General features: G+C 41.0%; 1 protein-coding gene across 3 annotated transcripts in view; it reads left to right on the top strand.

Annotated features, from left to right (window-relative positions):
• Positions 1-1,858: 1,858 nt before the first annotated feature.
• LOC117586021 overlaps positions 1,859-10,213 on the top strand; it is a 52,634-nt gene continuing 44,279 nt past the window's right edge. For all 3 annotated transcript variants that reach the window (XM_034275855.1, XM_034275856.1, XM_034275854.1), the window contains exon 1: positions 1,859-2,274. The gene's annotated coding sequence lies outside the window, so the exon portion shown is untranslated. The remainder of the gene's footprint in view (positions 2,275-10,213) is intronic.

Genomic DNA, 10,213 nt, shown 5'->3' with positions numbered 1-10,213 from the left:
TCAATTACTTAATAATCCCCTAAGAAAACTTTGCATAAACACAATTTCAGAGCCAAAGTCTAACAACAACAAGAACACTAAGGGTAGGCCGCCCGGCAATAACAAAAGTCAGCTGTTCTGCAACTCTACCGCTCTCTGAAAGCTCTATGAAAGGAAGAGCAAAAGCTTTCATTACGGCCGAGCTAGTGGGGAAGCGGGTCACCGCTGCGTATGCGTTACGTTTCACTTTCGCTGCCGACACAGACGAAGTAATGTTGGCTCTGTCTCCGGCTTCGAAGGCTGCTGCGACCCAATCAGACTCAGTTCGTTTTCAGTTTCAGTTCCCGTGCAAGTCCCGAAGCGTTTGGTTGTGTCTCCGGAAAACACATCACATCCTCTGCTCTCGCATCCAGCGAAAGTCGCGCGCGTAACTCGGACTCTTGTGCTGCCCGGAAAGTAGGCAACACGGATTGTGCTACCCCGGAAAACGGGGCAAATGTGACAGTGTGCAGGGTGCAAGAAGTCTTCACCGCAAACTGCTGCTGCTGCTGCCCCATATGTGTGGTGTGTCCTTAAAGTTTTAACATTGCTCGGAACGTAGGATTTTTATGAATGAACCGCTTGACGGCAGGCGGTACAGCAGGCATCGACTCTTGGTAATTGTGTGTACTGATGTGAGTGTGCGCTTGTGTATGGGGGGATACGCTTGGAAAGTCATGGTGTGCCAGGCATATCAATAGCATCAGTCGGACGGGATGTCTGTTAATGAGCCTGGGCTGATGCTGCTACTGCTACTGCTACTGGTGCTGCGGCGGCTGTTGCTGTGTTGGTCTTGGTCCAACAATTCTGGCCACTATTTGAGGGCAAACTTACTTGATGAGCGTTTTAACAGAGGGTATCATGAATTGTGTATACAAATTGAAAGTTCAAATTGCCATTCCATATAACAGGATGTGTGTTATATCTTTAAAACAGGATTCCTATTAGAAAATCGGAACTTTGTGAATAAACAGATCACGAAAAGAGTTGGTATGTTCATGGAATATGAGCACTTAAATAAATTTCTAAGATAGCAAAAGGCTGCCGTCGTATCCACTAAATACTTTCAAATCCAAAGTCCGAAGCCTCAAATCATGTGCGATTTATGCTAAAAGAAATAGCAGTGATCTATGTTAGATACTTTAATGTTTTATTCAACTGAAATTGGCCCATATTCTTTACGGTGTGCTACCTTGTCTTATATGGCTATCACAAGCTCGTGTATCGGAGAGTATATCCTTACTTTCGGACTCTTGTGCTATTGTACCAGGAAGTACTGGGTTTATTGAAAGTAGATCCCTCCTTATATCCCACGTATGTAAAGGATTTTAAAATATTTTCTGATGGGACTCACGTACCAGGCATTTTTTGAAGCAGCTTAAAAGTAAGCCACAAGATTAGAGGACCTTTCCTTTGCCTTTAGTGTTAAAGTAGAACATTCATTTGTAAAACGTCTTCTCTGCCAGAGAGTGTCGGTGCTCCGGCTGTTGGCCCGGCTAATACGTGATCAGATCACACAACAAACCGCAACAACAGGAAGGACATACCTTTCCCTGTCCCCCTGCAAATGGTCGTCGCCATGGCTGCTATTAAAGATGACACACGCCAGCCGGCTGACGCCTGCTTACATTACGACGTACTCGTAAGGCATTCCTATTACGATTCCGATTCCGCCATCGCCATAGCCCTGGCAGTGGCCGCCACCCACATCACTCATACGCACCGTGTGCCGACGCTCTTTCACTGAGCTTAATTGCCAAATATTTGTGAGACGTTTCGCCAATTCCTCCACGAAAATCTCCGCCCCATAAACCCAAAAACCGTTTACATTTTTCAGTGAAATTTGTGATGAGAGGCTGAGGCTGAAGGATATATGAGACTACAAGACAGAACGTGTCCTGTCTACAATTACCAAAAAGCTTTTGCTGGAAATACCATTTGATACACAACGAAAGTCGAACGGTCGAAGCGTTTTAATTGCCTCCGGCAAAAGGATTTCCTGCTGCTGTCCGAAAGTGCGTGCTAGTCCAAGTCCGCCTTCCTATTCCTCGAAGTGTGCGTGCGAGTTTGTGTGTGTTGAAGTGAAGTGTGCGCGTGTCGCAGACAGGCAAAGGACGTCAAACAAGCTAAATCTCCTAGGGCAGACAAGCCTTTTTGACCCGTCGACAGCCTTCAAAGCGGCTTACCCCATCAGCAAGCAGTGTGGTGTCTGGGGAGAAGCCCTCGCATACATCAGGACAGGGACAGTGTTTGTGGGTGAGTATGCTTTTTGTAATTGTTACGCATACGCCATGTCGCACAGCAGGGATTTGATGGTGGGAGAGAGAGAGAGAGAGAATAAGTCAAGTCAGTTAAGCACTTAGCTGGGGAGAAACCGAGACCGAGACCTCTTTCCTTCTTGAGTTATTTCTGGCATTTAAATAGTAACAACATAACTCTGCTTGCTCTTCCACTTTGAGCTCATAAATTGCAGAGGATTCTGACACTTCGTTCCCTTTCATCTTCTGCTTGTTAGCCAAATCAACCTGCTTGTTATAACAATGACCATAACCCCTCCAAACAGCAGCAGCAGAAGCAGCAACAGAAGCAGCATCCATCCACTTGAGAAAAAGAATGAAATAAAATAAATAAAGCTTAGAGAAGGAACAAAAGCCAGGGACAGCCATGCGACACGCGCAAATTGAAGCGACAAAGTCACACAAAAGTCAGACAGACAAATTTTTCAACAAATAACAAATGACAGCTCCTTGGGTGCGGGGTTAGTCGATAAACTTCCAAGAATATAACAAAACAAACAAAGGCAGTCTGAGTGGAACTGTAATCATTCGCAAGAAAAGGTTAATAGAATACTTTTAGGTGGATGAAATTCGGAACGATTTGCATGCCACTTGGCAGTTAATATTTGATGACTGTATGTGGGTATGTCAATCTTTCATAGAGTCTGAGTTGGGTCAGTGTCATTTATGAATACTGTGCTGATTTAGAGTGTTTTAAGGTGCCCATTCGGCATAAATCATTTGGGAATTTCATCGTTGTTTTTGATATTCTCTTTAACTTTGAGCTCCAACTATATTTAGTGTGAACTTAAAATTGATTAGCCAATTTTATGGGCATTTTTGACAATAATTTAGAATATAATTGTTTTGAAGATAAATTCGACAACCAATAGGCAACCTTCAGCAGACATTTCTTTCAAAAAGAAACCACTTCACGAAAACCCTACCAATTACCCTTAAGTATTATCCATTAACCCACTTTCACTTCCTGCAACCGTCAAAGCTTTCGCCATCTCAAGGCCATCTCTTTAAATTAACCAACTAAATGTCTTCTCCAAATTCATCTTAATTTCGTTCTCAGACTATGGTTTCACTACAAAGTAGACAAAGTATGGCAACTTCTTAGCTAGACTTAAGCTTTTCCTAGTGCCCTGCCGCGTGCTGTCGCAAACTTTTCAACTTGTCACATACAGCACATAAATCTACACACCGACACACACACCCTCTGATACTCTAGTACATACATATACCGATGTCCCTATGTGAATATACATACAGGCCCTATACCCATGCTGCGATGTGAAAACAAAAAGTTCCCGGCAAGGACACTCTCTTGTTTTTGTTGCTATTGTTGCTGCTGTAATTTTCGGTACTCAAGTTGGAGCGCTTTACGAGAGGCTGTCAAAAGGCCAAGTGAAACATTTGTTTTCCACTGCCTTTACAACTTCCGTCTTGTGGCTTTAACTTCCCTCACAGTCTAAAACAATTTTGCATGGCATACCTCCGTTTGTTTGTGTAACAGGAGGCCATAATTTAACCACTTTTCCACAGAATCCAGAAACGGAGACATAAGACAGTTTCATATGCTACGCTTCACTGGTCCCGGGACTCAATCAGGGTTGTCTAGAGAAAAGATTCCACTCGTATTTCCAACGTACGTAACGTCATGTTTGTGTAATCATTAGCGACTAGGCTTCTGCTCATCCATCCACACATTAGGACTTATAAATCAGAAATGTACAAATCAATGCCACATTGTGTTTCCCGCTTCATTGTTGGCCATTGTTCTCGGTGCCAGAACAGAGGCTTCGACAAAATGTTAATCAAATCTCTTGTTTCGGGATATAACAGAAAAAGACAAAGCCCTATGGCACAAGGCCCTTGGGCCTGTAAGTGCTGTGGAAAACTGGGAACATGAGTGTGATGGCATTGTTGTTTTGCGTTGCAATCTGTTGGTGTGTTAAGTAGACTTATGCCACTCCATTATGCCATTCGGCAGGCGTAGGAGAGTCCAATTAAAAGGTGTCCCCTTCAGCGCTTCGTCAGCAGGCCTGAGACAGAACCTCCCCCTTTAAAATGGCATCCACTTAGCCAAGCAATAACCAGGCCGAAAGCAGAGAAAACATTTTATTTGTTTAATGCCAAGCTTTTGTGGCAAATTAAAAGCGAAAAATGCAGAGAGTGAAATGAGAATTTGTGATGCTCTTTCTTTATATACTCGTATGTCTAGGGTAAATGTGATGCTTTTTCCTTAGATACTCATAATGTTAAGCTTAATAAGAGGAGAATTTGCCAAAGAATTTGTTCTTATAATATTCTACCAAATCATGCAAATTTAATTTTTTCCCGCTCAACTGCTCTTTCCTAAAAAAAAGATTACAAACCATCCTCTTCACAAATTCTTTGTAACCTTCACCCGCAACTCTTTTTAGCATTGGAGTTTAAGCTTCAAGCCCTAGACTAAAGACCTATCCAACGTAAAAGCAAATCCGAATCCCGAATCTGGACAATATGAAGAGAAACTCGTTACTCAGGTCAGAAATGCCAATGGAATGCTAATGAAATGATGGGCGTAGCTGCTTTTCACTTTCTCGTTGTCTCTTAGAAAGGCGACCCTCAATTTCAGGTTGGCTGCATTTCATTTGACCTAAGCGGCTTTCCTCCAAAAAATTGTATGTTAATTTTTCCGCTGAATTTTTGTTTTGCTTTTAGTAAAAACTCCCCGTAATTATTTCTTTGGGATGTTTAACCTTTCCCTCCTTCTTCTTCATCTTTTCTGCCACACAGAATGGCCTGAAAAATCGTTTATTACATTTTTTATAAGCTGGCAAGCATTTTTTCTTGTTTTTCCTTAACATTGCAATTTTATTTGGCTCTGTTTTTTTTATGTGCTTTAATATTTATTTGTGTTTGTATTTGTATTTCGTGGAAAACACAAATGGAGCATGTGAGCGGGGGTTAAACAGCATCATATTTAATGTTTATTTCGCAATTTAATTAATTGGAATTGTATTTAATATTTTTGTGCGAAAGCTGTCTGCGATATGTAAATTATATTTTTGGTTTTTTTCGCAATATATTTTCGGTGGGCTCTCTGTGGTTTATTTATGCATTTTATATATGAAATGAAATAAATTAATTATAAAGAAATATATAGAACTAAAAGAAAAGGCAGAATAATTTATGATATTTAATTATGTGAACTTACAACAAATGTTTCATTCAGTGGATTATGGGAATTGTTTTCACTCGTTTGTTATGTATGGTCTTTTTTAATGTATTCTATAATTTTGTACGAGAAGAATGGTTGAATGAATGAACACTATAATTAAGTCCACTCCGCATATATGTACCGTATAAATAGGTAGGATATTTAGATTTTTTCCACAGAATCTGAAGCTAAAAGAAGCTGAAAGATTCATATATTTTAATATTAGTGGATTTTGTAAGTCGATCAAACGAAAGTCTCATCAGAAGACAAATTTATTTGAAACAAACCCATGGGGTAAAAGTAATATTGATATATTTTCTCTTTTTTCAAGAGTTTCATTCAACTGTTTGAATTGCGGGTCACCACTGAAATGTTGACTGTTCCATACGAATATTGTTTGCCATTTTGTTGACCCAAATATCCGTTTCATATTCGACACCCAACTGCATCTAATTTTTTGCCACGCATTATATTTCCGATTTCCATTTGTTTACTCCTCACACAAATACATACTCACACACTAAAGCAGTGCAATCTGCTTTAATGCCATATTAAGGAAAACTGACTGGAATTGAAAACGCAAAAAGAAAGAGACAACAAAGACAGACACATGAAGTGGGTGGTGAGATGGAGACACAAGCGAGAACGCGAGGAGGGCACACATTCAAAAAGAGACGAAGAGAGAGAGAGACACATGAATAGTTGAGCGTTGGGCGAATGCGTAAACAGTCAACAGAAGACGATGGCCAAAAGAGGGCACACGGTTACAGGGGAGGTAGGTGGAAATTGTGTGTGGAAAATGGGGAAAACTGGAACGGAAGCACAACGAAATTTTTTTTTAAATAAAATCACGCTGTAAACAGACAAAAGAAGCTGCACGAAGGTGAGCGAGAAAAACGCTAAGGCAAGGCGTATGAGCAGGCAAAACAAAAAGTACAGAACGGAGCGCCACAATTTAAATCCGAATCTTAAGATACTCTTGGCGTTACATCCTTTTCAGCTCTTTCTATAGTGTGCACACTTTCAAGGATAACCATCATACCCATACCATCTGCTAGAGGCTTCAGCAAGCAAACAATTCTAAAATACTCTTAGATGACATTTTGGATGTGTGCAAGGTGCAGATGGGTGGACCCTTTACATTTAGTTATACTTACATGTGCAAGGCTATAGTGCGTTGCATCTTCATTTACTATTACTCCTTGTCTTTTGAGCATTTATTGCGCAAGCAAACGCTTTATTGTTGTCACTCATTGTTTTTGGTCTCTTTCACTACTGGCACCCTGAACACCCTAGAACTTCCATGCTAATTTGTCTTGTCAAATATGATTTAATGCCCCGCATACATATAGGTAAAGCCCCGCCCTTCTATGGATAACAATTTGTAAAGCAGCCTCAGGGGCACTCCCCAGCCAAACCAATAATACAATTTATTGCGAATTTGTTATGCTAAATGATAAACGATGCCATTTGTTGTACCTCTCTGGTATTGTATTCGCAATTGCGGTTTAACTAGAACATTTATCCACTTGCATACGAAACAGAATATCCATCCAAAAACACCCATACAATTGGGGGTATCCTTAAGATACAAATAAAAGCCAAAAACAGTATTATCTTGGGAACATTATGCTGGCTAATTAGAAGCGACTAATTAGCTGACTAAACGACAAACAAAGCGCAGAACAGGAAACGATTAAAAGTTCCAAATTCATTTGATTGAATATTCCAGTTGAAAATGTGTAAGTGCCCGACTGTGTGGTTAAAAATGGAAAATCCATGCAACTGCATGTGTGTTTGTGGTGTGTGTGAAACATGACATAATTATGCTCTTGTGGATGTGGTTGAGAGTTGAATGTTCTGTCATAATGATGGCTAAGTACCGGTGGCGTATACGTAGTGCGTCGGACAATTGACGAACATTGTTCAATGTGTTTAATTTATTCTCATTTAAATTGTCATAATTCTTTGGCCGTCATTTGCTTGAAGCCGTATTTAAAATTTAATGATGTTGGTTTAATGCATTCATTATTCGAATTGTTGGATATATGGTTTTGGTTATGGAAATTTGTTATTGGCGGTAGTTTCGACAGTAGTTAGTGAGCCATCGAGTCCTTGAAGGGTTTCTTCCTGTTGGATCAATTGACTCTGAAAGCAGAGTAACTCACACCGTAGACCACGGTTTTATGTTCCTTCACATCACAAGGTGTCAACCACTTTGACTCCACAAGTCATGCTGCTGTGGCTGGTTCTTCGCTTTGGCCTTTCTTTGGCTATCAATTATTTTCTCCGGAAAGCAATTACAAGCATTCAGCTAAATTAGGGTAGAAGCCAAGGCACAAATTAATGGACTCCAAGCCGTGATTTATGCAGTCTGGGCAGGTGCCAGGCCCCTTTCCTCCAGACATCTAATTGCATATAAAAAGGTATATAAATGGATGTGCCGGGGCTGGGCCATCTGGTTAGTCCTATCTCTCCTCCCTTCAACCATTGGTGGTCAGTAATTTGCACGACACGACTTGAGGACAAGACGAAGAGGAAGCCGCTGACAATGTCATTAAATGCGCCTAATTAGCGGATGCCCCCGCAGGATTGTTGGCAGCATCCTGCTGATGAAGCTGATGCTGCTGCTGCTCTCGGAATAAACACAAATTAACATGGGCAAATAAATGCCTTTAATTAAAAACTTTTATAGAATCAAAATTCCTAAGCATTAACTCAAATACAAACCAGTCTAAGGAAAAGCAGAAGGTACAGGCTAAGGAAAGGGGAACTGGCTAGAGGAAAAAGCATGCAAGGCAAACAATTTAATTTCACCTAACAGTCAACAGAATGTGGAGCTAGACCAGGAGACAAGCCAGAGGCAAAAGCCAAGTAAATGCCAAAGTCAAAATCAAGCCAAGTCGAGGGCGCCATTTTCCAACAATTACGCAATAAACAACAGTCGGGGCCAGGAACAAGGACCAGCTATAGAACCAAGAGACCAGCCTCATAGCTAGGACCAGAAACAGTTTTATAACCAGGAACAGAAAGAGCCTTAGAAACAGTCCCAAAAAGAGCCTTAGAACTTTATAGCCAGGACTACGCCTAGAAGGACTCGCCACCCAAACATTGAATGAAAACGTAAATTGGGGAACAACAGGATGGAAATTCTTACTGGGTAGAGAAAGGAAGTCTCTAAAAATATCACAAACGACGGCAGCTTGCCCTTTTCTCCACAAAATTGTACTATACTTTTCCCTTTGTTTGCACTTCTTCGTCCTCCCTTTCTACCTTTTATTTTTCTGGGTTGTGCCCAAAATTCATTTTTGGCTGACAGGGGAAAAAAGAAAGGAAAGAAAATAAAAGGGTTCAATGTGAAACTTGCCGGGATTTAGAGTGTGTGACACTTGTCCTATATGTGGATGTGCTTCCTTCATACTGGAGAGAATGGTTTATGGAAGCAAACTTAAAAGGGATATGTGCCAAATATGGAAGGAAAATGCTACTCTGAAAAGCAATTTAATGGGAATTGGATGAGGTCCAAATGAAACAGGAGATGAATTTTCAAATGTATTTATAATGAAAGCAACAAATGGAGGATACTTCTAAAGACTAGATAAACCTGAAACTAGAGATTGCTTTGGTGAGAAAACTGGAGTATTCTGTAGGGGAAAAGTGAAAGCAGAAAAGTGGAGCATACTTTAAGTAGCTTGATCTTTTGACTACGTTTCCTTTTCAGCTATAATTAGGCCTGCCAAGGCCTTGGCCGAGTGTTTGTTGGCGGTGCATAATTAAAGTCACGCAAGCGAGTTCAATGAACTCATTCGAATGGTCGGTAAACCACCGAAACACACACGGACACAGAAAGCAGGGCAAATAAAATGAGGGAAAGAGACAGATAAATATTAATGGGGCGTTAGCTTATGACATATATGAAGGAGAGTAAATATCATCCTCCCTGAGAAACTAAGCCAAAGCGCCGCCAAAAACTCATAAACTTGTCACACACTTTGTAATCTTAAAATGCGGTCTATGTCTATGTTCCTCTGCCCATCTCTCTATCTCCTTTCCTCCTTCTCTCTCTCCCTTTATTCCACTTTCTATCTATCCACTCTCTCTCTATTTGAACCACTCTTCCAGTTGGCTGAGTGCCATGCGGATTGCGTGCTGATTTCCGCCAAAAAGAAAGGAAAAGTCTAGTGAAAGAAATTCATTAGGGCTGACATTCACTTGACGCTGGCACTCCGCCACGTCCATTCAGATAAATGATACAAACAGATATATGTATATATGTACGTATGTGATGAGACTCCACATAACCATTTATTATCTCCTGCAATTTGTCAAAGTCGCACTTAAATTAATTCATTAAAGGACATTCAAAGTGATTATGGTTTCCCCATTTAACCAACCAAACGGCAACCTGTCCACTCGGACGCTCGTATTCGTGCTGGGGAAATTAAAAGTTTTCACACGGCCACGGGAAAATGTGCGACATTTTCCCTCATTTCCATTTGAATGTAAATGAGCTAACTGGTCGTCGCTTCAGGTGGCCTAAACGTGGCCTGGTGCCCACTACCACCACCACCAACAGGAAACAGGAAACAGGAAAACATACACAAAACCTTGTGTTCTTAGCGCCTCGTACGAAGCGTACGCCTCTTTAAAGCCCCGCCGCTGTGTTGGCCATTTGTTTCAATTTTCGCTGCAGTTACCAGAATTTTTT

Source organism: Drosophila guanche, unplaced genomic scaffold (assembly GCF_900245975.1).
Source record: "Drosophila guanche unplaced genomic scaffold, DGUA_6, whole genome shotgun sequence".
NCBI lineage: Eukaryota > Metazoa > Arthropoda > Insecta > Diptera > Drosophilidae > Drosophila > Drosophila guanche.
This window is presented reverse-complemented; position numbering and strand designations above follow the sequence as displayed.